The sequence below is a fragment of the Chelonoidis abingdonii genome, chromosome 11 (genome assembly GCF_003597395.2).
Source record: "Chelonoidis abingdonii isolate Lonesome George chromosome 11, CheloAbing_2.0, whole genome shotgun sequence".
NCBI lineage: Eukaryota > Metazoa > Chordata > Testudines > Testudinidae > Chelonoidis > Chelonoidis abingdonii.
In genome coordinates, this window is record NC_133779.1 from 1,259,383 (window position 1) to 1,286,265 (window position 26,883).

A 26,883-nucleotide genomic window follows, 5' to 3' on the forward strand; every position below is an offset into this window, starting at 1 on the left:
CTGAGGCTCAGAGAGGTGCGGCTCCAGGAGGTGGAGGGGCCTGACCCCCAGAGAGAGTGGCCCTCTGTGACGAACTGGGACTGTTCTTTCTGTTTGCTCTGAATACTGTGTGGGTGCCTCAGTGTCCCCTAGCAGTTCTTAAAGTATCTTAGGGTGGGGGATCAGGGGGTGTGATATGCTGCAGAGCAAAGGGCCAGTGCACCTAAATGCCGGGCACTCTGTCTCCTAGCAACTGATGGCCGGTGGGCCCGCTCTCTTCGCAAAGTGCCTAGCGAAGGTGTGAGACAATAGGGTCAGGTTGGCCTCCTGCCTCGGGAAGACTGCGCAGAGAGGAGGGCTGGAGGGCGTTTAGTCTGGGCGGCCTGGGACCAGATGAAGTGCAGGACTAAGGGGTCTGGCCTCATACTGCCCCCAGAAAGTGGAACCCGGCTGAGGTGTCGGTTCGGCTTGTAGTTTATCAGCTCTGTTTTAGACTCCTGATTTCCGTCATGATAACCTCTGTTCTTGCTGGCTGAGAGTGCACGTGCTTGACGTCAAAGTGGCGGGTGCAGAACCCTGTGGCTTCCCGCAGGACCCCGCCTGGCGTGGGCCTCACTGTTGAAGCGCACGGCTGAGGGACAGTAGGGATGCTGAATGCCTCCAAGAAGAGACCAGGAGGTGCAGAAGACATGTTGAGCCTCTTGCCCTGAACAAGTCTGCTCCAAGGGAGAGGAGGCTCCCCAAAGCCCTGCCTGGCTTTGTGGGGAGCAGTTCCAGAGCATCGCCCGGGGACTCCGTGACACCCTCCAAGAAGAGGTGTTGCACTGAAGAGGGTTCCCCCAGGGACTTCACGGGGCCAAGAGTGGGCACGATCTGGAAGTCCGTGACAACGTGGTAGCAGAGGATGGTTTGTGGATGCACCCTGTAGACATGTGGCTGCGGGCGCAGGTGCTTTGCAGTGAGTGACTGCCAGCAATAGAACGAGGGCATTGAATGGAGCCAGCTGGAAACGGCCTAGAACCAGCTCCGTAAGAGCAACCTGGCACGTCTGTGCAGGGAGAGGAGGCTGAGCGTGGGGAGGCTCCCTAAGGAGCGGCTGATTGCTCAGCTTGTAGAGAATGACCCAGTCTGAGGAACAGGCTCCAGACCCCAGGAGGGCTCCCAGGGTGCCTGGTGAGCTGGGGAGTTGCCGTGGAGACAGTCTGCGTAGCAGTCGGGAGTGTATCAGACCTGACTCCCCCCATCAGCACAGGGGGACCCCAGTCAGGTTTCTCCCTGGAGGAGCGGTGAAAGCTTGAGCTGGAGCTGAAAGCGAAGGAGCTGGAGCAGCGGAGGCTGGTGGACCATGCAGAACAGCGGAAGCACGAGTTGGAGTTACAGGAGCGGCGTGCCAAGGGGGTGTGCTGGGGGGAAGTGGGGAAGGGCCCTGAGATGCAGTTTTCTGGGGAATCAGACACCAAACTGGTGCCCCAGTTTAAGGAGGGGGGGATATTGAGACGAACAGAGACCCACAGAGACGAATGGCTTTGCTCAGCCGAAATGCAGGTGCGTTTACTGTAGCCCCCAGCCTGCTAGTGGAATCGTTCCTTCTAGCAGCAGCCTACTCCTTGGACAACACAATCCTCTAGGCATGGGGAGGCGCGTGGTCTCGTTGATGGGGCACTGGGCCTCAGGACACTTGGGGTCTATTCCTGCCTCTGCCACTGTCCCTGTGTAACTTTGGGCAAGTCCCCTTCTCTCTCTGGGCCTCTGTTTCCCCTTTGTCCATTCCAGCTGTGAGTTCTTCAGGGCAGGGACTGCTTCTCGCTCTGTGTCTGTGCAGTACCTTCACAACGGGGCCCTGATGTTGGTCAGGGTCTGGGCAGCGCCCGGCCCAACGGGGCCTGATCTCAGTTAGAGTCTGTGTAGCACCTGGCGCCACAGGGGCCCTGATCTCATCAGAGTCTGTGCAGCACCTGGCACGATGGGGATCCCAGTAATACCACCATTGCCAACCCCTGTGGGCTGCAGCAGGACTCAAGAGGTACCCTGGGCCTTGTGTCAGTCCCTGTGCCTGGGGTCATAGAATCATAGAATATCAGGGTTGGAAGGGCCCTCAGGAGGTATCTAGTCCAACCTCCTGCTCAAAGCAGGACCAACCCCAAGTAAATCATCCCAGCCAACCCAGCGAGGAGTCAGCAGAACCCCACACCACAGATCCCTTCCTAGGCTGCAGTGTCCCTGCATGCCTTTGCCAGGTTCAAACCGCAGCCTGGACGCCAGGCTCCTGTCTACAGTAAATCGCATTGGACAGGTTCCGCAAGGGCCTTCCTGCTGCTGAAGGAGAGCAGCAGAGAGTGGAGGGCTGAGCGGCTCGGCCTGAACCCAGAAAACCAAACCAAACCATGGTTCTAAGCAAAACTCAGTGGGTCGGGTTTTCTCACCAGAACCAAGAAAAGTCTGTTGGGTTAAACCAAATGTTTTGTTCAACCTGTAATTTTTTCATTTTTCATTTTGGGTCAGCTTCGGGTGCTTTTCACTTTCTTTTCTTTTTTTTTTTACAGCTGAATTTCAAAGTGAAAAGCTGTCAAAAAGTCGGGACATTTCTTTGCAAAATGGCTGAACTGAAGCATTTTGACTTTTTAGAATTTTCTCTCAGATTTTTCATTTCACACTATTTGCCCAATTCAGCTCAAATTCATTAATAGTTTCAGAGACACAAAAATACAATTTCCACAATTTATTATTTGCCAAAAAAGTGTTGCCCGGCTCTGCTTTGCCAGCAGCTGCAGCTCTGTTGCTTTTCCTGGAGCCGCTGACAAGGCAGCCAGGGTCTGGCTCACCTAGGAACCGGTTCTCAGCCGAGGTACTTGGCCTGTGAATCCACAGCGATGGCTCGGTCGGGATTCGATCACCATGGGCCCCCTAGAATTGGATCAGAATGGCCCATTTCCTGCCTGCTTTGCACTGGTGTGTGCGCAGGTGTGTGTTAAACCCTCCCCCGCTTGCCCCACGAAACAACAGGGGGATAACCCCTCTCCTGCTCGCCCCATATACCCAATGGGGGTTAACTCCTCCCCGCTCGCTCCATATACCCAATGGGGGTTAACCCCTCCCCCATTCGCCCCACATACACAATGGGTGTTAACCCCTCCCCTGCTTGACTAACGTACACAATGGGGGTTAACCCCTCCCCTGCTCACCTCACATACACAATGGGGGTTAACCCCTCCCCTGCTCGCCCCATATACACAATGGGGGTTAACCCCTCCCCTGCTCGCCCCATATACACAATGGGTGTTAACCCCTCCCCTGCTCGCCCCACATACACAATGGGTGTTAACCCCTCCCCTGCTCGCCCCACATACACAATGGGTGTTAACCCCTCCCCTGCTCGCCCCACATACACAATGGGTGTTAACCCCTCCCCTGCTCGCCCCACATACACAATGGGTGTTAACCCCTCCCCTGCTCGCCTCACATACAAATGGGCTAACCCACCCCGCTCGTCATAAACCCAGTGGGGTGCGTGGCCTTTAAGGCCTGAGGGGCGGGGCAGCTCCCTCCTGTCGGGCAGCTCCTCTAGCGGCGGAGGCGCTGGCGGGGCGGAGCTGGTCGCTCCCTCTGGCCCCGCCCACCCCCGCCAGAACCGCCCACGGAAGTGTGAGAGCGCATCCTCCGCCGGCTGTGCCCGCCCCGGCAGTGTCCTCGCGCCGCCGGCTCAGGTCCGGGTGTCCGCGCCGCTGCCCGCTCCCATTGGTCCCTTGCGCGCGCCGCTGCTGACCGGTGAGTGCCGCGCGCCGCGGCCGTTGGGCTTCGCGCCCGCGCGGCGCCGCTGAGAGGGGGCGCTGCGCGGTGCGGGGTGGGGGGGCGGCCGGCCGCTGTGTCCATCGCGGGGGGGGCCTCCCTCACGCCCCCAGCACCGGGCGCTGCTCTGAGCCGCTTCTGAACCCCGCGGAGCTGCGAGGGCGGGGGGCTTTGGGAGCTGTAGTCTCCAGGCGCTCGGGCGGCCGTACCTCAAAGCGGGGCTGGCGGCCGAACGGACTACAGCTCCCAGCAGCCCCCGCGCGGCCAGGCGCTGCCCCGCGGAGGGGTCCGTGCGGGGGCTTCGGCTGTCAGGCGAAAATGGTGGGGGGGGTCTCGCTGCCCAAGGCTTGGGGGGTCATGCACACTGCTTGAGGAGCCTTTGGGGCCTGGGGCGGGGGGGCTCGGCTCCCGGGGGGGGGGGTCTCATTGCACACTGCTTGGGAGCCTTTGGGGGGTCTAGGGGGGTCTGGCTCCTACTGGGCGGGGGGCTCATTGCCCACTGCTTGAGAGCCTTGGGGGCCTGGGCGGGGGGCTCTGGCTCCCCTGGGGAGGGCTTGTTGCACACTGCTGAGGAGCTTCGGGGCCTGGGGCTCTGGCTGCCCCATTGGGAATGTGTGTGGGGGTCATTGCATGCTGCTTGAGGAGGCTTTGGGGGCCTGAGGCACACAGCTCACATCCCTGGGTTGCAGATGGGGAGCTGAGCACAGGGCAGTGCAGCATTTGCTCATCATACTGACAGAGCCTGTGGCCCAGCAGGGAGCTGCCCTGGGTCTCCCAGGCAGCCCCCTTCTTGTTGGGCCCTGCTGAGCTGGCAGGTTCATCTCTCGGGTTTGCTGGGGCTGCGGCGTGGGACTGTTTCAAAGGTGGCAGATGTAAAGGTGGCCCGAGTAAAACAGTGAGACTGTGACACAGCCCCCCCATCTCTCCAGCTGCAGGGTTTGCACAGTTCATTAGTAGCCTCTGCAGGAGTCCTTGGACCTAACTCAGAATTGTGGAGACAATCGACTATTCAGCTAGTGGGGATGTTGCCTGTGAAAATATAGAGTCATGTCTTTGGTGATTTGTGCTTTTTAAACCCAGCCCTGATATCAGAGGGGAATGACTTAAAAAGATACTGGAGGAAGACTGGGGTGCAGAATGCTATGCCTTGCACGATGCAAATCTAAATGCAAACGGTAGTTGCACTCCTGTGTTGTGGAGAGGTGTCTTACGGGCATGCAGAGTGGGGAGGCAGACACACAAATGGTTAGCCATGATATAGACTTCTTAGGAGTTGGCTCTGCTTCCAGGCTATGGCAGGTTATTTGAATTAACTTCTCCCTTGAAATTAAAGTGCTTTCCTATTTCACGTCAGTTTTGCCTGAGCCTTGCTGTATAATAGTAGTGCTGTGTACTACTATTGAAAGAGCTGATGGTAGCTTAACCCTGTGATGTGAGTAACACTGAATCGCTCAAAGAAGTCAGTGGGGTATAATATAAGTGGACCAAAGTACCATAAATGTATTTTACATCCACAAGTGCTTTATTCAGCCCTGTCTGAATGAGGGTACATATTAGATGCTTACCTTCCAGATGATGATAAAGTTTAATCTCCTGACTTTCTGCGGATGGGGGGTGTAATTGGTCTTGCTAGACATTCTTTTAAAAATAGCACTGCCTGTGCAACTGAAATCTTTTCCCACGTGTGACAGGAATCAAAGGGCCAGTGTTGTAAGAGGAGCTGAATCAGTTAAATGGAAGCAGAACGGACAAAATGACATTAAATAGGAAGATGTTAAACTTGCTAGCTTTGCCTGAAGTATTGGCTCCATTATACTGTATAAGTAACAGCTGCAATGTGAATAAAAGCGGGGAGTGGGATCAGACAGCATAAGCCAGCAGCAGGATTTATGGTATTAGGGGCAGGGAGCTGTCAGATGCAGGCTTAATATCACCCTTTTGTTTTTACAGACACGTCCGTGCCCTCCAGACTCTCATGAGGGAGTGCTGTGATAGCATGGAGCTGGGGATTAAATGAGATATGAAGGTGGTCTGCTGTTTCAAGGAACTGCACTGATAGAATGCTGCTTGCAGCCATGCAAGACAGAGGTCCTGAAAGACATTGATGTTTCTATGGAAACTATATAGATCAAAGAGTACCAGAGATGAAATTGCTGTCCAGTCTTTATAGACTTGATGTAGGAAGCTGCATGCCCAATAAGTATCCTCATGAATGGGCCCCTACTTTGCAACTTCTTGCAGCAGAAATCAAAGCTTGTACATGTGTTGTCAGCTTAGCGTGTCAGGATCTGAACTGGCTTCCATTGATATCAATGGAAATACTGTCACTGCATCAAGATCAGATCCTTTATGCCTAAGTAATACAAAGTTTCTCTGTTTCTGCAAACAGAATTTATAGCAGAAGCCATCCCTCCCCTAAGAGGAACCCATCTGAACATCAGACGGTGGATTTCACTTCCTTTGTGTTGGAAACTTTAAATCTTACCCAACCTGATATTCAAACACCTGCATGGTTCTTCTAACCTTCCCAGACTAGTAGTGAAGGTTTCAGAAGTGCAGGTAATGCTAGAGAGGCAGCAGTGTTGTTTTCCCAGAAAATGATTGTTCAGATCTATATATGAAAATAAAAGAGCTATAGAGGATAGCCAGGAACTGGAATTATGTCTGGCATTTCTGAGTTCCAAAATGGGAGCAGTCCATTCTCCAGCTGATGGCTGGTGGATTTACATATGCAATTCTTAACGTTAATGGGAACAGCTGTAAATCAGTGTCTCTTTTATTCATTGTACTAAAGGTGTCCTGTCAAATCAGATTGTCCTTCAAATTACCTTTAAAAAAATCAGCTTTCAGAAAAATCCAGAGACCAATGGAAATGTTATGCATCATATTTTAAAAAATCTGCTCAATGCTTCCACCAGTTGTTTTCAAACAAACATCCCTTCCCCTGCAGTGTTTGCAGACCAAACATTGCATCCTGAGCGCTTCAAAGCGAAACCTGCGTCTTTGTTTTTTATTGTCCAAAACAATCCGTAAATAGAACTTAATTTTTGTATTCTAGTCATCTAGAGAAGTGGGAGGAATTTAGGTAGGAAAGTGTGCCTCTTTCAGTGAAATATGGCTGCCTCTAAGGATTTATTCTGGGGTAACATAAAACCACTTGACAAAAACAATTTCTGGAAATACATTCTCCTTGGATGCAGTCGCACTTCCGCTAACTAAGGTATCTTTACACTGAAGTTGGCTCTAGTGGAAAAGTGCCCGGCTCGTGTGTGAATCCTCTCTCTCTACAGAACAGGTACCATGTAGGCAGAGCCAGGCTGACGTTTTGAACGGTGCTGCTCTCCTGCTAGCATGCTTGTGCCTCATTCTGGCTGGAAGAGCCATCCCTTGGGATGAAAGGGCAAATCGTATTGGTGTCTTATGCCGTGCTGAGACTGACAAGCATTGCACGGTGGTTTATGGACACAAACCTGCTAGGAATTGGGTTAGGACCTCCCCCAACTCGTTTTGCACAGCCGTTGGATGATGAATGACTTCTGGTTGTTAATTCTGCTTGGCTGGATCTGAATCAGTGACCTGGAGATTGTGGGGTGGTGCTCAACAGCCTGTTTTGGTAATGAGCTAATTGCTTTAATATTACACTTTTGGAAAAGGCTATCTGTACTTCTTTAAATTTTAGAATCCTGCAGAACATGAGCTTAATGCTGGAGTCTAAAAGTCCCCTTGCGAATCCAGCTGAGTTGAAATAATAATGGTTCAGCTGGTGCCATGCTCCTAGCAGTGTTTTGGAATAATCTGACCTGCGGCAGCTAATGTGCTGTGGCACTGTTTGTTTAGTCCTGACAGGTTTCGCACTTGTCTCCCAATTTTGAACATTGGGCAGATACTTGTTTTCACACATGCCATTCAGCCCTCCTGCCTTATCCCCTTTTCTCTGCAGGGCTCTGTTTCAACAAGCTGCATCAGAAACCCTTCCAGAGGTGCACTATTGTGGTGCAGACTTGTTTTCAGTTCCATAACAACACTTGCCTCATCCACTGACCTATTTGTGCAGGCACCAAAAGAATCCCAACACTGAGCATGGCTGTTTACTAACTAATATTGTTACAGATGGTGATGGCAGAGAATGTGCTGAGGGATTTTGTTTTTGGCAAGAAAAAAGGCTCCTATCTTTGTTACAGTTACACGAAAGGGGAAAAGAAAACTGAGCCATTTGAATGAATTCTGCCTCTGTATACTGAAATGCTGATGGAAGTTGGTTGTCACTCTGCCATCAGTTATACGCCTGCAGCCCCTGTTGACTTCATGGATCTGTGAAGGATCCCAGTTCTGCCTTTATTCTGGCAGCATAGATGTTATCGTTAATCTATACTTTCCACTAGTCTTAATTTTTTCTGTGCCTTGATCAGAGTCCTGGTGTGTGAGGCACAGTACACATGCCCAGGCCTGCTCTGCACCCACATTTTGAACTGGTATAGCTATTTTGGTTAGGGGGTGGCTTTCTTCACCAACATACTTACACTGGTACATCCCACAGTGTGGGTGCAGTTCTGTCAGGATACAGGTACCTTACGCTGTTGCAGCTTATTCCCTTTCCCGTCAGAGAAGAAACTATTCTGGTATCAGCACTTTTGTATGGCTAGAACTGTGTCCATGGGTGTAGTTTGACTTCTCTGTTAGTGGGGGGTGGGGGGGCGGTTAATATTTATAATAGGTATAGCTCTAACTTCTGGATTTACCGATTGTTAGTAGTACTTAAATTACAGTGTACTTGAAATCACAAATACAGTTTATGTTCATTATTTAATCACCTTAGTTTTTGTTTTAACTTAATTATTTGCCATGTTTACCAGCTACCATTTAAAAATCAACACTAGCATAAAACCAAATTCTTGAATAAACAGAACCGAGCACTTTCATGTAACTATGAATCACGCCTCCCTGGTTTTAGAGATGCACAAACTTGCGATGCACACGCCAAACAAATCCATCGCTAAAACCTGTCCCCTTTGCTTATGTGCCTAAGCATCTCCGTTCCCATTGAGCCTTTCCTGGTCACACAGTCAATGCTGTACCCTGCACGGGTGCTTGGGACGCACCTCAGAGGTTATACTCACTTGCTACAATGTTACTGGTGTTAATTAGAACGTGGCCCCTATGTCTACACAACTGTGTTTCTGGGGCAAGTCTCTTATTTTATAGGCTAGTAAAATGGAACCGACCCCAAGCTGGAGCTCTGCTGTGAGGGTCAGGTGCTGCTCTCCTGCCCTCCCCTTAGACAGCCCATGTGGGGAAACTGATCGAGACACACAGTGGCTGGCATTGCTGCTCACTCTCCTGAACATTTTTCTGCAGGTAGGAAGCAGGGCCAAATAGAAGGGAGAAATCTCTGAGATGTAGCCAGTTTGGGGGGGCATGGCCCCCATAGCTCCTGTCAATGCAGTTAATCCACCTCCCTGAGAGGTGGTCACTGTGTCAGTGGGAGAAGCTGTCTTACTGACATAGCGCTGTCTACACGAGTGGTTATGTTGGCATAATTATATCACTCAGGGTGGGGTTTTCACGCCCTTCCCTTCTTTGTGCCTCAGGGTATGGGTGCACTGCAAAAAAACTCTGAGGCAGCGTGTCTCAGAGCCTGGGTCAGAGACTGGGGCTTGCAGGGCTTGTCCTGTGGAGCTAAAAATAGCAGTGTGAACATTCTTGCTCAAGCTGAAGCCCCGGGGCTCAGCATCCTGCCCTCTCTGCTGGGTTCCAGAGCCTGGGCTCCAGCTTGGATGGGAACGTATACACCACTATCTTTAGCCTTGTTGAGCAAACCCGAGTCCATTGACCTGGTTCTGAGATTTGCTGCTATAGGGTGTGTGTTGTTGTGTGTTTTTTTTGTGCTGTAGATGTACCCTCAGTTTTCCTGCCTGTTACATGGGGAGTAGGACCCACCACGGGCAGTTGTTGATAGGGGCGGCTCCAGGCACCAGCACGCCAAGCGCGTACTTGGGGCGGCAAGCCGTGAGGGGTGCTCTGCCAGTCGCTGCCAGGGCGGCAGGCAGGCTGCCTTCAGCGGCATGCCTGTGGAGGGTCTGCTGGTCCCACGGCTTTGGTGGACCTCCCGCAGGCTGCTGCAGAATTCGCGGGACCGGGGACCTCCCGCAGACAAGCTGCCGAAGGCAGCCTGCCTGCAGTGCTTGGGGTGGCAACATGCCTTGAGCCGCCCCTGGGTGTTGGAAGGCTAAACTCGTTCTGTATGCAGTGTTTTGGAGTCCTTGGGTGGTTGATGCTGTTGCATGTTGGCTGAATGGGGCTACTTAACCATTCCCAAACACTCTCTGGTATTTCCAGCACCCCTTTTAATGTTGAAAGCAACAAAGAGTCCTGTGGCACCTTGTAGACTAACAGATGTATTGGAGCATAAGCTTTCATGGGTGAATACCCACTGCATCAGTGTTGTTACACTAAAATTAACTGGCCTGTATCCTTTCTCATCGCCATGAGCTTAAGTTTTGTTTTTATTTTTCTTTGAATGCAGAGTTCCCTCTAGTTTTGACCCAGCAGACGATGGGACTCCTGTACCTATTGTATATTCATTTAGTGAGCATTTTAGGAAACCCCTTTTGTCAGCTGTCTGATGCAGTACAACTCCCATCAACTGAATAAGGAGTCTAAATAGCATTTTACCAAGTGTAAACTGGATTTAGAAATTCTTGCTCTTTGCTGGAGATCAGAGTCTGGCCAGAATCTTGCCAATTACTGCGCTATAGGGGAGAACCTGGGTGAGTAGGTAGCCAGTTCCACTGAAGGAAGTGCATTCCCAGCACTTCGGACTTGGACCCTTGGTAATGCGGAGGTGAGAGGCTCTCTCTGCTGGCATTCTCTGGTTTAGTTTCTAGGCCGTGCTGTTACCACCAGTGTGACACGTGAGATCCCAGCACACCTACCAGGAAAAAGCCATTGTTGCCTTTTAAGCTCTTCTCTGAAATGTTCTGCCTGTTCAGATTTTCAGACGCTGATCCCTGCCGGATAGTCACACACTCAGCAGGAACTGTTATTTGGGATTACCACCAGGATTATAATCCATCTCTTGACACTGTTCCTTTGGAAATTGCTGCCTTTTGAAACCTGTCTTTGGGGTTCCCTCTGTGCTCTGTTGATTGGAATTGGTAACAGACATACTGTATATCATTCATCCAGAGAGCCTACCTGTTAACAGATGTCCTGTTGAGGCTGGTGCTGCCAGGTGGTGCGCTGCCTGTGTAGCAAAAACACTCGTTTCTCATGTACTTGGGAGTTTATAGCTTGTTGTTCCTTTGAAGTTTTTCCAGACTGACTCTATCATACAGGCTTCTTTCTAAAATATAAAAATGAAACCTTGCTAGTTTGCTTTGTGAGGAAGCTGCTGTTCAGACAACTGCTGTTTTCCTTAACGTACCTATTGCACAATAAGAATGTGTTGAGACTAGCTGATCCATTATCCTATCAGCCTCTAACACCACATACCTGTTATATCAACAGCAGTCGCAGTATATTTATAGAGTGGCTTGGTATACAGGAGGTGAAGTCTCAAACGTGATTGGTCCCTGCCCTGAAGAGCTTGCCTTTTGTAAGCACAGGATGTGTGACAGGCAGTGTGGTCTAGTAGGCAGGCACTGGGAGTCTGGAGACCTGGGTTCTATTCCCAGCTCTGCTAACTGATCCATGGGGTGCCCTTGGGCATGGCCCCTAGCCATGCTGAGTCTCAGCTCTCCATCTGTAAAATGAGGGTAACTGTTCTTCCTGTGACTTGTCTGTTTAAACTGTAAGGTCTCTGAGGCCAGGACTCTCTTACCTCAGATACACATCATGCTGAGCATAATGGGGCCCTATCCCAGCTGGGGCCTGTAGGTGGTTCTTTAATACAAATCATAAGAGATTGGAACAGGCTCCCACTCGTTTGTATGTGCCTGTTCCATACATCCACTGCTGCCTTCTGTGCCTGCCTGCCTCTGTGAGACCAGATTGGCAGTTCCGTCACCTGGAGAGCTCCTAGGAACTGAGGGGGTATGAGGAAGCTGTAATAAACATCCCCTTAAATCAACAGAACCTGGCACTCCATCCTTCGCTAGCCCCATTGTGTGCTGCAACTCACGCTGTTTGCTGAGCCAGAGACGCTCCTTGCTTTCTTGAAACTCCTGCAATACCTTGATGAAATAGCGCTGCCTGCACTCTACCTTCCAGGGTGTTCAGTTTAATGTAGACCAATGAGGTTGGCTGAGAATCTTTTTTCCTACGTGTATGTGTTGTGTGTGGCAGAGGAAGTGGGTATCAGGATCTGTCTCTCTCTCTATTGGTATTCTGTTAGTGGAAGTACGCTCAGGAGCGTAGGCATTAGCAGGCAGCCCGTGGGTCAGTTTCCTGACAATTTAATAGGCAATATTTCTTATCCTGGAGATGGACAGATTTTAATTAAATGGCGAACTGGAAGAACAAGGTTATTTAATAGCAGACATTTCCTCCTTGGCTTCTGTCTTCTGACATCAGTTGACTCCAATAAAAAGAAAAAAATCTCAGGGAAGGTTTCCCCCAACTTTAACAAGGCAAGGTCAGTGTGCCCCCTCGCATCTCTGAAACAGCATGGCTGAGGGGCCTAACTCCCACTGAACTTCATATTTCTTAAATACCTGCTCTAGCTCACCTTCAACATGTGGGCAGGTTGAAAGACTCAGTGAGTGTAGGTCTCTGGCCTGGGTTATGCAGGAGGCCGGGGTAGGTGGTCAGAATGGTCCCTTTTGGCTTTGAAAATCTTGGCTTCTAGATGAGCTGCTGTGTTTCTTCCTCCAGCACCCAGAGCTGCTGTTCAAGGAGTCTCAAAATTACAGTAATTGGATATTCCAGCTGATGTGCCTCCAGAATTGGACAAGTCTGAATCTGCCCACAGTTACACACCAGTTGATATATGTTGTTGTTAATTTAGTTTGACACCCAACATTCATGCTTGGTTATCTCCAATTACACCGTCTCCATCAGATAAATAGGTGAAGGTCTAGTTTTCTAATCCTAGGCTCAGTTTGAAGAATAAATATGAATGAATGGCATCTAGGCTTTGTCGTACCTCTCTGCTGAGTGGTTGCAATGTCCTTTTCCAGTGTTCTTGTGGCGGGCCTGAATGATCGCTTTCTTCCATGTTGTAGCTCTGATGTTTAACCATCTGTTTGATGTATTTTCTTTTATAATAAGAAAATTAATGGCATCCTGATTGCTCAGCAATGGGGATTATTTGGCCTTATCCAACCCTAATTGATCACAAAATCATGAACCCTTTATTTTAATTACCTTGCTAATTCTCTGTTTGGGGGCTGCAGTATTAGCTGTTGACTGTGGTTTTTATTCTGGGTTGGCTTTTACCTGCATCTGACTTTTGCCAGCTGGTGCGCCTCCCCCCTCCCTCCCCTTGTGTCTGTATGCAAAGCTCAGGTCAGACTCCAGGCAACAGTATTCATACCCAGAAAAATTAAAGGCATATAAAAGAGCTTTTTCAGGCAAATTTCCTCCTTGGCATGTCTGGTCTGCACTGCCCCAGGTACTCCAGCTCTGGGTAAACCCAGGACATGGTTGAGCTGTTGAGGGATGGAATGGGAGCTCTACTGCAGACAAAAGAGGACTGGGATTCAGGCCACCTGAGTTCTTAGTCTCTTCACTCCCCTTTTAAAATGAGGATAGAAACATGTCAGAATCGGTTGTGTAGCTTCATTGAGAAGCAATTTGAGGTTCAAGGATGAAAAGTCTTTTTGTTCCTATAAAGTCTTTACAATAGTATTTAATGCCGGAGTAAATCTGTGCCTTTTAAATCTGATGGGCACATCTGACTTCCTTGGATTTAGCAGTTCCAAAAGATCCTATAAGAAGCTGCCCCTTGGTGCTTCATGGATATTATAATAATTTTTACGATCCACTGCGAATTTGCTCTTTTGTTATGGACTCTGAAATATAGTTATAAGCATCCACCCCATCTGCTGAGTGCTCATCCCAGGGCTAAAATACCCTAGAATACAAAAAGACCCGAAAGGCTCTGGTCACTGAGCTTCGGTGCCAGCCAAGGAGCAGCTTCAAGCTGTCTCTGTCTCAGGAACTGCGGTTCTGTCAGTGGGGTGCCTAGTGCTGGCACTGACCTCGATACCTACACCTTAGGCACCTCTTACTCTGGTGCTGTCTGTTTCCAACAGGCTGTGACGGGATGTGACTCACCCCTCTGGCACCTCCTGCTGGCTGTCTCAGGGATTAGCTTTTCTCACCAGTGCACCCTCTTCTGGTGGTGCCTTGCTGCCATCACTTCTGCTCTGGGACCCATGTCACTCCCAGGACCTCTTCAGTGACAGCCCTTCAGTCATGTTATGCTCTGGGTTCCCCGCTTCTGGGGGCTCTGCAATATCTGTCCAGCTACTTCCCCAGTGGTGACTTGGTGGGCGGGGGGGACCCGGGCCCACCCACTACTCCGGATCCTTGCTCAGGGACCCTGTAGGTGGTCGCTACCTGCTGCATCCTCTCCGCCTCCTCTGTAGAGCTCCCTGGGCCATTTTCCTGCAGCCCCAGCACCCTCTTTGCCCTTGTCTCAGGGCCTCAGCCTGCAGATCACTGCAGCCCGCCAGGAGCTGCCTTTAGCTCCATGGGTCTCTCTGCCTGTGACACTGTTTTGTCTAGGGAGCTTGCTGTCTTCAGTCTACAAGACAACCTGTCTTCCTCCATCCTTAAGCTCCAGGGAGTGACTGACTGAAGCTGCTCTGCAGCCCTTCTTATACGGGCTGGCCCAGCCCTGATTGGCTGCTCCTTGCAGCCCCTCTCTGATTGGCTGCCTCCCACGCAGCCTCCCAAGGGCTTTATTAACCCCAGAGAGCCTAGTGTGGGGCAGGTGTCTCATCACACAGGCCATTTGTAGTAATGACCTTCTTGGTACCGAGTGCCTTCAAGGTGTTAGTAGCGGCCATTCAGGAATTGCCAACTTCTGCAGTGAGGGTTTGCCCTTTGATAGCAGCTGCTGGCCAGACATGGGTGCTGAGTGGTTCTGAGGCATAGATAAGGGAGCTCCCTATTACACATCCAGCTACCCCTACAGAGACTCAAAGATAATGTCTTCCACTCCGCTTCTGAGGGTAGTAGGAGAGCTGCTCCTGGATACTGTCCCGAATCCCATTCTGCTCATGGCTCCATCTCATCTCAGAGGGCTTTCTAGGTCCTTCTACTCTTGCAGGGAAAGAGTATTGAGAGAGACAGTCCCTTTGGTACCCCACAGTGGCACCCTGCTCCTGTCTCCTAGGGCTCTCAATCCTGGCCAGATTAGATCTTGTACACCTGGCGTTACACCTGACAAACCCTCCTCCATGGCTCCTTCTAGAGTAACTCCAATAAGATCATGTAGGAGGAAGCACCATCATCAGCCCCAAAGGCCTTGTGCCAAGTCTGAGCAACTGCCACCATCAGCTGGCAGAACTCATTCCAGCTACTCTCTTTCCTTCATGGCCCAATAAAGTCATGGCTCCTGCTACTCCATCCCCTTTTGACAAATAGAAAACGCTTCAAGGCTTGCCTCGAAGGCTGGCAGAGGCTCTGTTGAAATCCCACATGCTTCTAGCTATTCTCCACTCCTTGATGCCAGAGAGGTTGGCAATGCCAGTCAAGAAGCTTCTGCTGGCCAAGCACATCATCTATGGCAGATGCCAGCATCAGCTTCTTGTACATTCAGGAAAGCTGACAAATGGTATCAGGTGCCATCATCTAGTTTTGAATGTTTTTACACATGTCCAGTGCTTGGTTCACCAGTTGCAACAGCTACACAAGTAGGATCTAGACCAGGGGTCAGTGGCGTTTCAGAAGTGGTGTGCTGAGTCTTCCATTTATTCACTCTCATTTAAGGTTTCCTGTGCCAGTAATACATGTTAACGTTTTTAGAAGGTCTCTTTCTATTAGTCTATAATATATAACTAAACTATTGTTGTATGTAAAGTAGAAAAGGTTTTTAAAATGTTTAAGAAGCTTCATTTAAAATTAAATTAAAATGCAGAGTCCTCTGGACCGGTGGCCAGGACCCAGGCAGTGTGAGTGCCACTGAAAATCAGCTCGCATGCCACCTTTGGCATGCATGCCATAGGTTGCCTACCCCTGAACTAGACAACAGGGAGCCAAGACAATGCCTATGGAGAGAGAAATGAAATGTCTGGACTTGTTTGGGAGACTCCAGCTCAGAATTGCTACCAGGCATTATTGTCTAGGTATGACTATCTTCACTGGCATAAGGTGAGCAAGTTTGCGAACAAGCACCATCTGGAATCTAGAGATGAGCATAAATGCCTAGGAGCAGCTAGTGGCATGAACCTCCCTCCAGGCAGCAATTGATGCCTCTGATATTGCTGTAAGATCTGTGGCAACTTCTGTTGTAATGAGAGAGGTCACCGTGTCTGCAATCTTTAGGAATCCCCGGGGAGGTGCAGAACGCAACTGGTGGTGCTGGCCTGTTCAGCAATAAAACAGAGGTGGTGTATTCCGTGAAGGACTCCTGGGCTTCTCTCAGTTCTCTAGGTATTTAGATTCCACAGCCTGGAAGAAGGCTGGGTAGACAGCAGACACCTTTGAACAGTGTGGTTAACTCACTTCTGAGTCCACCTCTTTTCTACCTCATTTGGAGACTGATTGTTTTATTGTCTGGGCCACTGGGTGCTGGAAATCATGGAGGTGGGACATTGGCTCCAGTTCCAGAGTCCCCCAACTCTCTTCCTTGTCCTGCAAGGCCCCTGTTGCAACAGGAAGTGGACTCGCTTCTGCCTGTTGGGGTGACAGAAGAATTTCTGCCTCTGTTCAGGGGTAAGGGTTTTTAGTCTCATTTTCTAATTCCCCGGAAAGAAAGGAGGAGGGTGCCCAGTTCTTCCTTCATTCGTCTGAGAGTCAGGGCTTCCCCCACTCCTGGAGAAGCAGTTCTGATACTTTGTTTGTTTCAGTGTCAGGTATGTCATGGCAGGCCCACCATACCTTGTCTTCCATAGGACAAAGTTACCACATACAAGCCCATCCAATATTTTTACCTAATGGGATCTTTGACTCACATCTAGAAGAGATGGAACATTTACCAGTGTTCTTCCATAAGCCACACACCAGTCAAGGGGAGTCAGGCTGCAGACCGTAGGTGCACTCGGGGCTCTCTCTTTACCTTGGGAGCACCAAACCATTCAGAGTCTCTGCTAGATTGTTTATTGGTTCGCGGTCAAGGTCAGGAGTGAAGTTTTTCATTCCCATGGCTTCCCAGACGGGCCTCTGACTGACTGCACGTCAGCTAGCTTGTCTAGCCCTCCAGGCAGGCCCACAGCTCATTCAGCTAGAGCCCAGGCAACATCAGCGTGGCCATCTCTGAAGTTTGTAGGGCGGCTGCCTGGGGATTGATACACACCCTTACGAAACACTCTTCCCTCAGAGAGGCCTCGAGGTCTGATGTGTGTTTGTGCAGAACTGCTTTCCGATCACTGTCCGATTTGCCTGTGTGCCCGCCTCAGACCTGCCAGATTACTGTTTGAATCACTAAGAGTGGACCCACCTTCCTTCCCTGCTACTGTGGCCTCTGATAACACCTGGATTCTGTGTCAGCGAAGGAACTGAGGTGCGATTGGCCCTGCTTCACCCTTTGTACTCAGGGAGGGGAGGTGCGAGAGTGGTGTAGGCGCAGCCCCATTCCAGTCATGAGCGCCTGGATTCACAGGCAGCGAGGGTGGAATACGAATAGAAACACCACTTGAAGAGCCATGCTTATGGTAAGGTTGGTAACCATTCTTTAGGGCTGAAACCGACACCTTTCATTCCACTTTGGCATTGGCTTCCAGTAAACTTCTATGTCAGATCACTTGTCTAATGTGGTCCCGACGTGCAACTCTGTGCAGCATTCTGCCCCAGGTGTGGTATCCGCATGGCGCCGGGCAGAACGTTATAGCAGTCCCATATCTCGCTTTGATTCAGAATGTCCATCAGCACTGAGTGTCTCTCAGCCCCCCAAATAACCCTCCTCTTCCAGGCACAGACCTCCCACTGCCATCAGCCTCCTTGTGGGTCCCTTTAGTGCAGACCTGCCAGAAATAAGAATTCCACGTGTCAAAAATGTGAGGTGCTGCTGCTTCAGTACAATGATCGTAGCAATGTGAACGTGCAGCTGCTGGGCCCCACTAAATGATGATTAACCCAAACTCCTACTGCAGTCACCTCATGCTTATTTACAACAATTGGGAGGCTTCCTTGCTTTGCCAAGTAGTGGGGAATTAGAGGTAAGATATATATTTTTAAATGCTTGGCCTTTATGCCAAAGCTGCGTAGAGGAGCCACTGGGCTAGCAAATGTTGTAGGAGGAAACGCAGAGTGAGGCAGAAAATCAAACCATGTAATGGGCTGTCTCATCATGGGCTTCCATCTCCTGAAAATGCAGATAATTTTCTATCTTGCGAGCCAGCCAGTTAGAGGCACCCTCCTTCAGGAAAGTATCTGAGGTGCTTTTGCAAATGCTTTAGACTGGACTCTAAGTTTCAGCAAGTGTTTGCTAGGAAAGATAGCAAATGATGTAGCTCTTTAACTCTTGATCCTGCAACGTACACCGCCTTTGCCTGAATGGACATCACTGTGGGATGAGGGCGTTCCTCAGCAGCTGTTTCTAGCAACCTAACTAATCTGACAGAGTCTGTTTCCTTTGTGCCACATCTCATCATTCCCCTGGGTAATCCTATGGAGGGACTTCCCTTACTTTGAAGAGCATATGGAGCACTTTTAAAGTGATGCCATTTAGCTGGGTAGCGTGTGATTTAATCACGTTATGTGCTATGGTGCAGGAGAGGGCAGCGGACAAGGTAACTGGTGAATCGCGTCTCATGCCAGCATGATTCAGTGATTAAAGCATTGGACTGGAGGAGTCGGGGCACCTCGGGTCTGATTCTGGCTCTGCCATTGATATGTGAACAGTGTTTGTCTTCCCACTGCATGACCCCTCTTCCTTTCTAAAGCCTCTGGTGGGACCTTTCTTTCTCACTGAGACTTTTGGGGCTTCGCTAAGGAAATCTATTATGCGCACGCAGCAAACGTCGTATTCTGTTCATGGCATCCGCTTAATGTTTGCTGGCCGTCATTGTTCATTGCCTGTTCTTATTCTTGCCTAAATTAAAACAGGTGTTGCCATTGGCCTTTTCATATCCCATTTGCTCTCATGACAACTAAACCTGAATCACATGTGTCAAAGTGTTAGATTTGTAAACTGGTCTCCAGAGAGGCTGTGTGTAAGAGAGAGAGAATATGTTGTCTTTTGTGTAATGATATGTAATGGATTTGAAGTAACCTTTATGCAGGGCGTGAACGGTAGCCCACAAACAGGGGAAGCCATGAATGAACTGGGGATCTCTTCCACTTTTGGAGCCGGATGAAATGTGGTGTTCTGGATTGGTCTTCTGATTCTGTCTTTGGGAGGAGAGGACCAAGGAATTGACAAGGCTTAGGACAAACCATTTGACTCAGCCTGTCTTGCAGCATAGCAGCATTGGATGCTTTGCAGCTCCATTAGCACCGTTCTCCCGCTAGGCAATCTGCAGGCTGGCAGTACTCATCAGACTCTCCCCAGAGCTGTCCAGGGGTAGCCCGGTGCAACTCAGAGGAGTCTAAGAAGGCTTATTTTATCTGGATAGAAATAGCCAGCCACTGCATTGTCACATTGATGGCAGAAGTGTCTTTCTGGTCAGCGACTGGACTAGAGTGTTGGAGAGTTTGGCTGCTACTTAGGGACTTGTGGCAACAGCTGATAGTTTTGTGATATTCGATCTTGAATGAAAATGAGGTAGTGGTTCCTGAAAACCAGGGAGAAATTGTGTGTGTTCCGGTAGCACTGAGAGACCTCGATGGGCGATTGGGGCCATATTGTGCCGGGGCTGCACAGACACAGACTAAGAGACGGTCCCTGCCCCAGGAGCGTGCAATCTAAATAACAGAACAGCAGTGGGAGAAAGTAAGGGTCATTACCCCCATTTTACAGAAGGGAAACTGAGGCCTAGAGAGAGGCAGTTCCTTACCCAGGGTGACACAGTCTGTGGTGGAGCTGGGGATTGAACCTAGATCTCTTAATATTACTGCACGTGAAGATCCCCTCCTCCTCTTTGGCTGATGTATTGATTTATTTTAGGGTATTGGGACATACTATTGACTAGTGCTTTAGGGTCCTGTGTAATGTGGGCCTGAAAATCTGTTTGCTTAAGAAAATGTGCCATGCTGTAGCTAGCTATCCATATCTGTCTGAGATTCAAAGCAGAGCCAAGTGTCTCTGACCTCTTGGCCGCAAATGAAGTGGCTGTGCTCACAAACACAATTACGTTCTTTCCTCTAAACTCAATCAAGTCCTGAGAGCAGCGAGCTAGATGAGTATTGCTCTTTATTATGCCAGAACCCAGCTCTCTCGAGTTTTCGGAAATAGAGGCTGCAATCAAATTAGATGTAAAATTATCAGCATTAGAGTCTCTATGGGTGGATCTGCTGACCCTGTGACCGTTTCATGGCATCTCTTTCCTTCCCTGGAGACAGTGTTGCACGAGAAGCACGCTGTAGATTTGCAGTGTGGAGTGATGGAATGAGGAACTGTGCTTTCCTTTCCCAGTCCAACAAGAACCCCTTCCTTCAAATCAGGAAGCTGTTACCTTGAGTTGGGAGGAAGCTGGCACTAGGGATGTAAAATGTTAACCGGTAAGCATTCGTTTTACTGATTAGCCCGCCTTAACCTTTAACCCCCAAGCCCAGTGGCCCCATGCCACCTGGCCGGAGCAGACCCAGCTGTGTTGCCCAGCTGGAGCAGCGCCACCCAGCCTGATTGGGCCCATCCCAAGCCATGCTGGCTGCTGGGATCGGCCCTAGCTGCTTAATCAGTTAACCATTTAAATGAAATATTTTTAATCTTTTAAATGGTATTTACATCCCTAGCTGGCACATCAATATCGTAAATAATCTTTACACTCAGGAAAGATAAGACTTTAGACTATGAACTCCTCTTCTCCTGGCCTCCCCACCCTGTTTGCATCGAGGATATTATTTGCAGCAACAACTTGGAATGCAGAAACTCTTTCCCCCTATGAAATGCAGTAAACAGTGCCTGTTCCGAGTTGTTCTTTAGCATGGGGTATAGGAATTCCCATTCTCCCTGTATGAACTGCACATGAAGGTGCTTTCTGGGGAAGGACAATAGTGAGAAATAAATGAACCAAGGGCTTGTGGGATAAACATGAAATGTGCTTACTCTCATCTTGGGCTTGTGAGGATGTATAAAGAGCCTATTCATCCCTGTATCCAGAGCAGAGGTTAAGCACTTCCGTTCAATATGCCATTATGAACACTAAGTCTTTAATAGGAGAGGAGTGGTACAAACATTCCTACGCTGCAAGTTAACTGAGCCTTTAAACCAAAATTAAAGTAAGAGCTCTTGTGACAAGGGCCAGGGAGAGATGTGAAGGGCAATTGGTCAAACTGTTTTGAAACATCTGCCATTGATGTAGGAAGAAATTGCATAATGTTATCCGGTCAGGGGCTAGTCCTTTAGAGTAGCTGGGAATAGTTTTGTTGTGCTAAGATTGTGTGAGGTGCTCTTTTACTGCTACCTTGACAGATGGCTTTATCGCAGATTTAAAAAATTTCTCTGGGCGCAAGCTGATGATTATGAAGCCTCAGTATGAGAGCAAACTTCTTAAAGACAAAAGAAACAAAATGGCTTATTATGCCAATGTTGTGGTTAAAAAATAAAAAGTGAGTCTTACTAGCTGAAAAATAAAGGGCAAAACAGTTGACAAATTTAAGTGATTATTTTATAATCTGATTTCTGCTGGATGGCAGAGGCTTATCTATCATAGATTTCCAAAGTGAGAGCGGGGGCTGCTTTTCCTAAAGACAGATGCTGTACATATCAGTTTTTACTTTAAAAACTGCCACGGTGTTTACTCCAAAGGCAGTGCGTTTTCAGCGAGAATTTCCTAGATGATTTGGTTTGTCTTTTGTGTAGTTTGAAACGTGTATACCTGCACACATGAATTTGATATTATCATGCACCAGGGGTTGGTTGCTGTTATTAAGATGTGTTTGGCATGTCTTTAACGTGGACCCTGTGCTCCCTGAAATGTTGCCACCCACCCATCTTGCAAATGTTTATCAGGTTTGACACGGAGCACTTATTTGGGAAGTCTGCTGCTGTGCGTCTGTGTGGTAACCTTGCAGTAAATTGGCATGAGATCCCCAGGAGACACAGATGAAACTTGTCACTTCCATGTTGCCCACTCACATTGCAATTTGTCCTGGATTCCAGTTGTGCAGATCAATTCCAGAGATGTTCTGTGGATGGAAAAGGAGGGCATTTCTTTGTAATCTGGTATGAGCTGTTCCTAAGAACACCTGAGATTGTTAAAAGGTCTTAGAATTTAAACAACTGAGTTTTCTTTTCCCCATTCATACTCACTTTATTTATTGCACTTCACATGCGTTGGGCAGTGCAAACCGGGTCACAGCGTTCAGGTTCTCATGACCCAGCACTGTCCAGGTTGCAGAGGCTACAAAGGATATGTTTCAATTAAAACAAATGGCTTTCACTAGAATTACAACAGAATGAAGCGCAAAGTGTCAGATTCTTTGTCATCCTGCACCTTGTGCATATGTTTAACCCCATGCAAATTGAGTGTGAAACACAACTAAATCAGAATGCCAGTGTTTGCATCCATTTTGCACAAGTGAAAATGAGTGCACAAGGCGCAAGGAGATGGAGAATCGGAGCCAACCCTTAAAAAAAACAAATTATCTCTCCCCTCCTCCCCCAAGCTAAAAAACCTTCTCTTTTTAACCAAACTGAATACTTGTATTTGTTTTAGGCCCAACTTACAGGAATAGAGGAGACACTGGTTCAGTCATGTGTAACTTTCTTCTGTCTCCAATACATACACACTCACTTTCTCTTGCTGCCACAGTCTAAACCTGCTGCTCTTCTGGAAAGCGTTGGCTTGGCTTGCAGTACAGATGCCTTCTCAACACAGCTGCATGATAGACTAGTTTGATGTGTACCCTGATGCCATGACAATCCCCGAACTCTGGCCAACTGCTCCTTTGGCAGGCAGGGGCAAAGATGCATGCACATTCTCTGCTGGCTGAGAGAGGTGTGTTTCGTGGAATCTACCATGTCAACAAAATCTCCCGGACTGTGCATTTTTCTCTTTACTTTCCCACCACTGCATAAGTGCCGATGGGAGCACTAGCGCAGAGCCGGCTGCTGGTACTGCAGCGGCTGCGCTGGCTGGACCTGCCAGGACAGGTCTGGGTGACACGGTGTACGACACAAGTGGCTAACAGTGTTCCGTCTTCACTAATGCTGCACTGGTGCTTGTGTAGTAATGAGAAATGCTTGTGCAGATGAGACCTTGCAGTGCCCTAGCTGGTGTACTCTGACTTACTTTAGAGCTGGGAGCGGCCCGCAGACCGCCTTGCCCATCCCATGTGGATAGAAGAAATTAGATGGGCGGGGGGGCCCATTGTGGGAAAGGTTGAGAGCCATTGTATTGACGCATTGTGAAATGGAAGGTTGTGAACATATTCCATTCCACCCCTACCCTTTTTTATTACTTTATACAGTGTTGAATTAGCAACAGCAGCAGGAATAGCCAGATGCGAGTACAAACCCTTGATGTTAGTCTCCAGCCGAGGAGTGCATCTGTAAAGCTTTGGTCTTGGATCTGCTTCTGAAAATGGTGTAGCCATGTCATTGCATGGATTCATCAACTGCAACAACTTACAAAAATCATTTATTTCTCTTTAAACAAACCCCTAAAGTGTGAGAGAGCCCTCTTTAAAAAGATTGCTTCAAGTGGGAACTGAAGTAAACCGTGTGCCTAGGGTAAAAGCTGTCCGAAGTGTAGCTCCTGCTACGGTACCTGTGGGGTTGTTGGCTGTATTTGTGTCCTTGCCTCAATCTCTACAGTTTTTATATTTTTTGCTCTAATTGTACAGATCTAGAACAGAATTATCTTGTCTCTAAGGTCTTTAGTGCCAGGCAATGTGTTTAAACCTCAGAGTGAGAGAAGAGCACAGAGAGTAGGGGGAATGCTTATTAATTAACTAGCTCTTCGCTTATGTTGATGCTTTGCATAAATGCTCTTTGGAAACAGGAAGGACAGAAAGGTCAGGTGTGTTCACAAAGTTGGCGCGTGATTGTTTGCTAGTGGCAGTTCAAACCTGCCGAAAGACCTTTGCCCTCTGTCATGGGGGAAACAAAACTGGTCCTGATTCTCTCTTGTCCTGCGCTTTGTATGAGTCACTTTCCCCGTTACAAAGCTCCGCCTTCTGATTTGCTAGTGTGTTTTGCTTGCTTTACCACTGGCATGAAAGCACAGCAGACTTTTTGGTGCTTTCAAGGTCACACTCATGCTGTAAATATATTTTAGAGATTGGTTCATTGGACCTGGCTAAAAGGAGGGAAATGATGGTTTGATTTAGAATAAGGGCTGTGTGTGAATTCCCTAAGTTGGCACTTGTGACTGTCTTTAGGCTGCCACTACGACTTACAAGCTTATTGCAACCTAGCCTCAAAGTGCCATAGAATTCAAGGTGCCTTGATTAAGAGGAAGGATGGCACAGTGGTTAGAGCACTAGCCTGGGACTCGAGACCTGGGTTTGAATATCTTGGGCCGCCACTGACTCACTTTGTGACGGTGGGCAGCTCACCTTGCCTCTCTGTGTCTCGGTCCCCCATCTGTACAATGGGGCTATAATAGCACTCCCCTGCCTGATGTGAGTGTGAGGATAAATATATTACAGTATATGCGGCGCTCAGTTGTGTCTATGGCCCCAGTACCATAATACTAAGATGAACAGGCTGGGAATATCTTGTAGATCGAGGTCGGCAGCCTTTCAGAAGTGGTGTGCCGACTCTTCATTTATTCACTCTGATTTAAGGCTCTGCGTGCCGGTAATACATTTTAATGTTTTTAGAAGGTCTCTTTCTATAAGTCTATAATATATAACTAAACTACTGTTGTATGTAAAGTAAATAAGGTTTTTAAAATGCTTAAGAAGCTTCATTTAAAATTAAATTAAAATGCAGAACCCTCTGGACTGGTGACCAGGACCCAGGCAGTGTGAGTGCCCCTGAAAATCAGCTTGCGCGTGCCATAGGTTGCCTACCCCTGTTGTAGATGTTCCTAGGCAGAGAACTTCAAAGCAAAGCTGAAGGTGCAGGAGAGACCTGCTCAGGTTTCCTGTAAACATGACACACATGTTTTATAAGGCTTTTTGCAATAATGTGTTCAGAATTTGGATCTTAGTGAAATTAGAAACCCTTCCCCTTGCAGAACAGCTGTTCTCCTTTGTTGAGTTTCTGCTGTGGAATAATTTCATCCTAGAAGAAGCAATTATCACAGCCTGGGCCTTGTCTTTACAACCAACTGTGTTCTTTCCATACGTGATATTTGAGGGCTTATCTTTGCAAGTATGCTGAGCAGAGGCGCCTCTTGCTTTTCCTTGGGAGTTAAACAGGACAGTTGTAATTTGTCTGCAGCTGTCTGCCTTGTGGAACTTTTGGAGAATTTACCCAGAAGTCATTTGTTGCCCCAGTAAAGTGATGTCCCATCAGAACTAGACATCTTGGGCTTTAGAGGGCTCTGGCACGGCCTTCGGATTGCTTGGTAGTTCACAAGCAATAGATTTGAGGGGCACAGGTCAGAGCCTCACCTGGTGCACATGGGCACAGTTTAAGTCAATGAAGCAGGGCCCATTTCCCTCACCTAAGGATCTCGCCCTAGATGGGATGCTGTCGGTACTGAGAATCTCCATGTGTAACCTGTCACCTTAAAAAATGAAATCTCTCCTCTTCCCAAGCCAAGGCTGCAGCAGTAAAATGCCAGCAAACTCTTCTCCCACTCCCCTCGCCACAAGGGGTGGGGTCTTGAACCCCCTCTCCTGCCTCTCATAGCAAAATTGATCCCACTTTGCTGTCTACAGACACGACTCTTGGGAATTTCAATCTCCTGGTTGCTCAGAAGGGAACCTTCTCATCAGAGCAATGGGTTACAGGCGTCTCTGGGGTATACGTGAAGTTGGCAGGTCTAATTTTAACCTCACTAGCCCTGACATTGTCCCTGTAAATGCTCTTTAAATATTCAAAAGGGTACGTGGTTCATATCTGTGCTCTCTTCCCCCTAGCTGCAGTTTACTTTACCCAGGGCATTGAAACAAACCTCCAGGATATATTTCCATGGGATGCTGAGGCTAATCCCAAGGAGTCCCTCTCTCTCCACAGTAGCTCTATCATAAGGAAGGCATCCTGGAGGCTTGTGACAGTTGAGTGAATCCTTATGGGGCTGAATGAATTGTTAAACTGAGATGTAGTAGAGTCTGTAATAATCTGAATGTATTGTTGATAGGGTTGGCCTTCTGTGGCCAGATTAGGTTTTCCACATGACTAATACCTCAAACAGGGCTGTATTTTCTTTCTACAACACTGATTTTTACAATTTATGTTTGCTAAAAGCCATTCTTTGTGAGACTGGATCACTCTGATCCACTCATTCTGGTTTTTCTTTTCATCGAGATAAGTTATGTCACAAAAAGGAAACAATAAATTTGTTTCATTCCTAAATAAGAGTTTACTCCTTTCCCCTTTTTAGTTTTAAAAAGGAAGAAGGCTTGACTCTAGTTTTCCTTCAGTTTGGGCTACAAGCACTTTTCCACTGAGGGCTAGTGGAAGGTTAAAAATATATTCTGCATGCACTCCATAGAGCTTTCTGTTAGAGGCATCAAAAATTCTAGTGCTGTTTATCAAAAGGTCTGTGGTTAATAATTAAAATGTTTTCCCCCAAACTAGAATAGTTTTTGAAGTGCACATTTCAGTGCCTGGGTATCTTGCAGAAATAGTTGCTCTCTCTGCTTGCTGTTGCACTCAGAATATTCCCTCCCCCTGCCCAAGGCTTTTTCTCAATTTAACTTAGTGCATTTTTAGTTAGTACTTAACCTAGAAAGGGCTCAATTCTGATTTCAGATTTGAAGTTGCAGCTGCCACCAACTCCGGAGAAATTTCTCATGGACTACGTTCTTTATTTTCTCCACTTAACCTTACTGGGAATCCTATCTATGTAA

General features: G+C 48.4%; 1 protein-coding gene across 3 annotated transcripts in view; it reads left to right on the forward strand.

The window, feature by feature from the left end:
- Window positions 1–3,632: 3,632 nt before the first annotated feature.
- The window catches only part of SIPA1L3 (signal induced proliferation associated 1 like 3), a 133,883-nt gene continuing 110,632 nt past the window's right edge, over window positions 3,633–26,883 (forward strand). For 2 of the 3 annotated variants that reach the window (XM_075070578.1, XM_075070580.1), the window contains exon 1: window positions 3,726–3,748. The gene's annotated coding sequence lies outside the window, so the exon portion shown is untranslated. Of the gene's footprint in view, window positions 3,749–5,715; window positions 5,966–26,883 lie in introns of all 3 variants that reach the window. The other variant, XM_075070579.1, reaches the window with a different exon arrangement.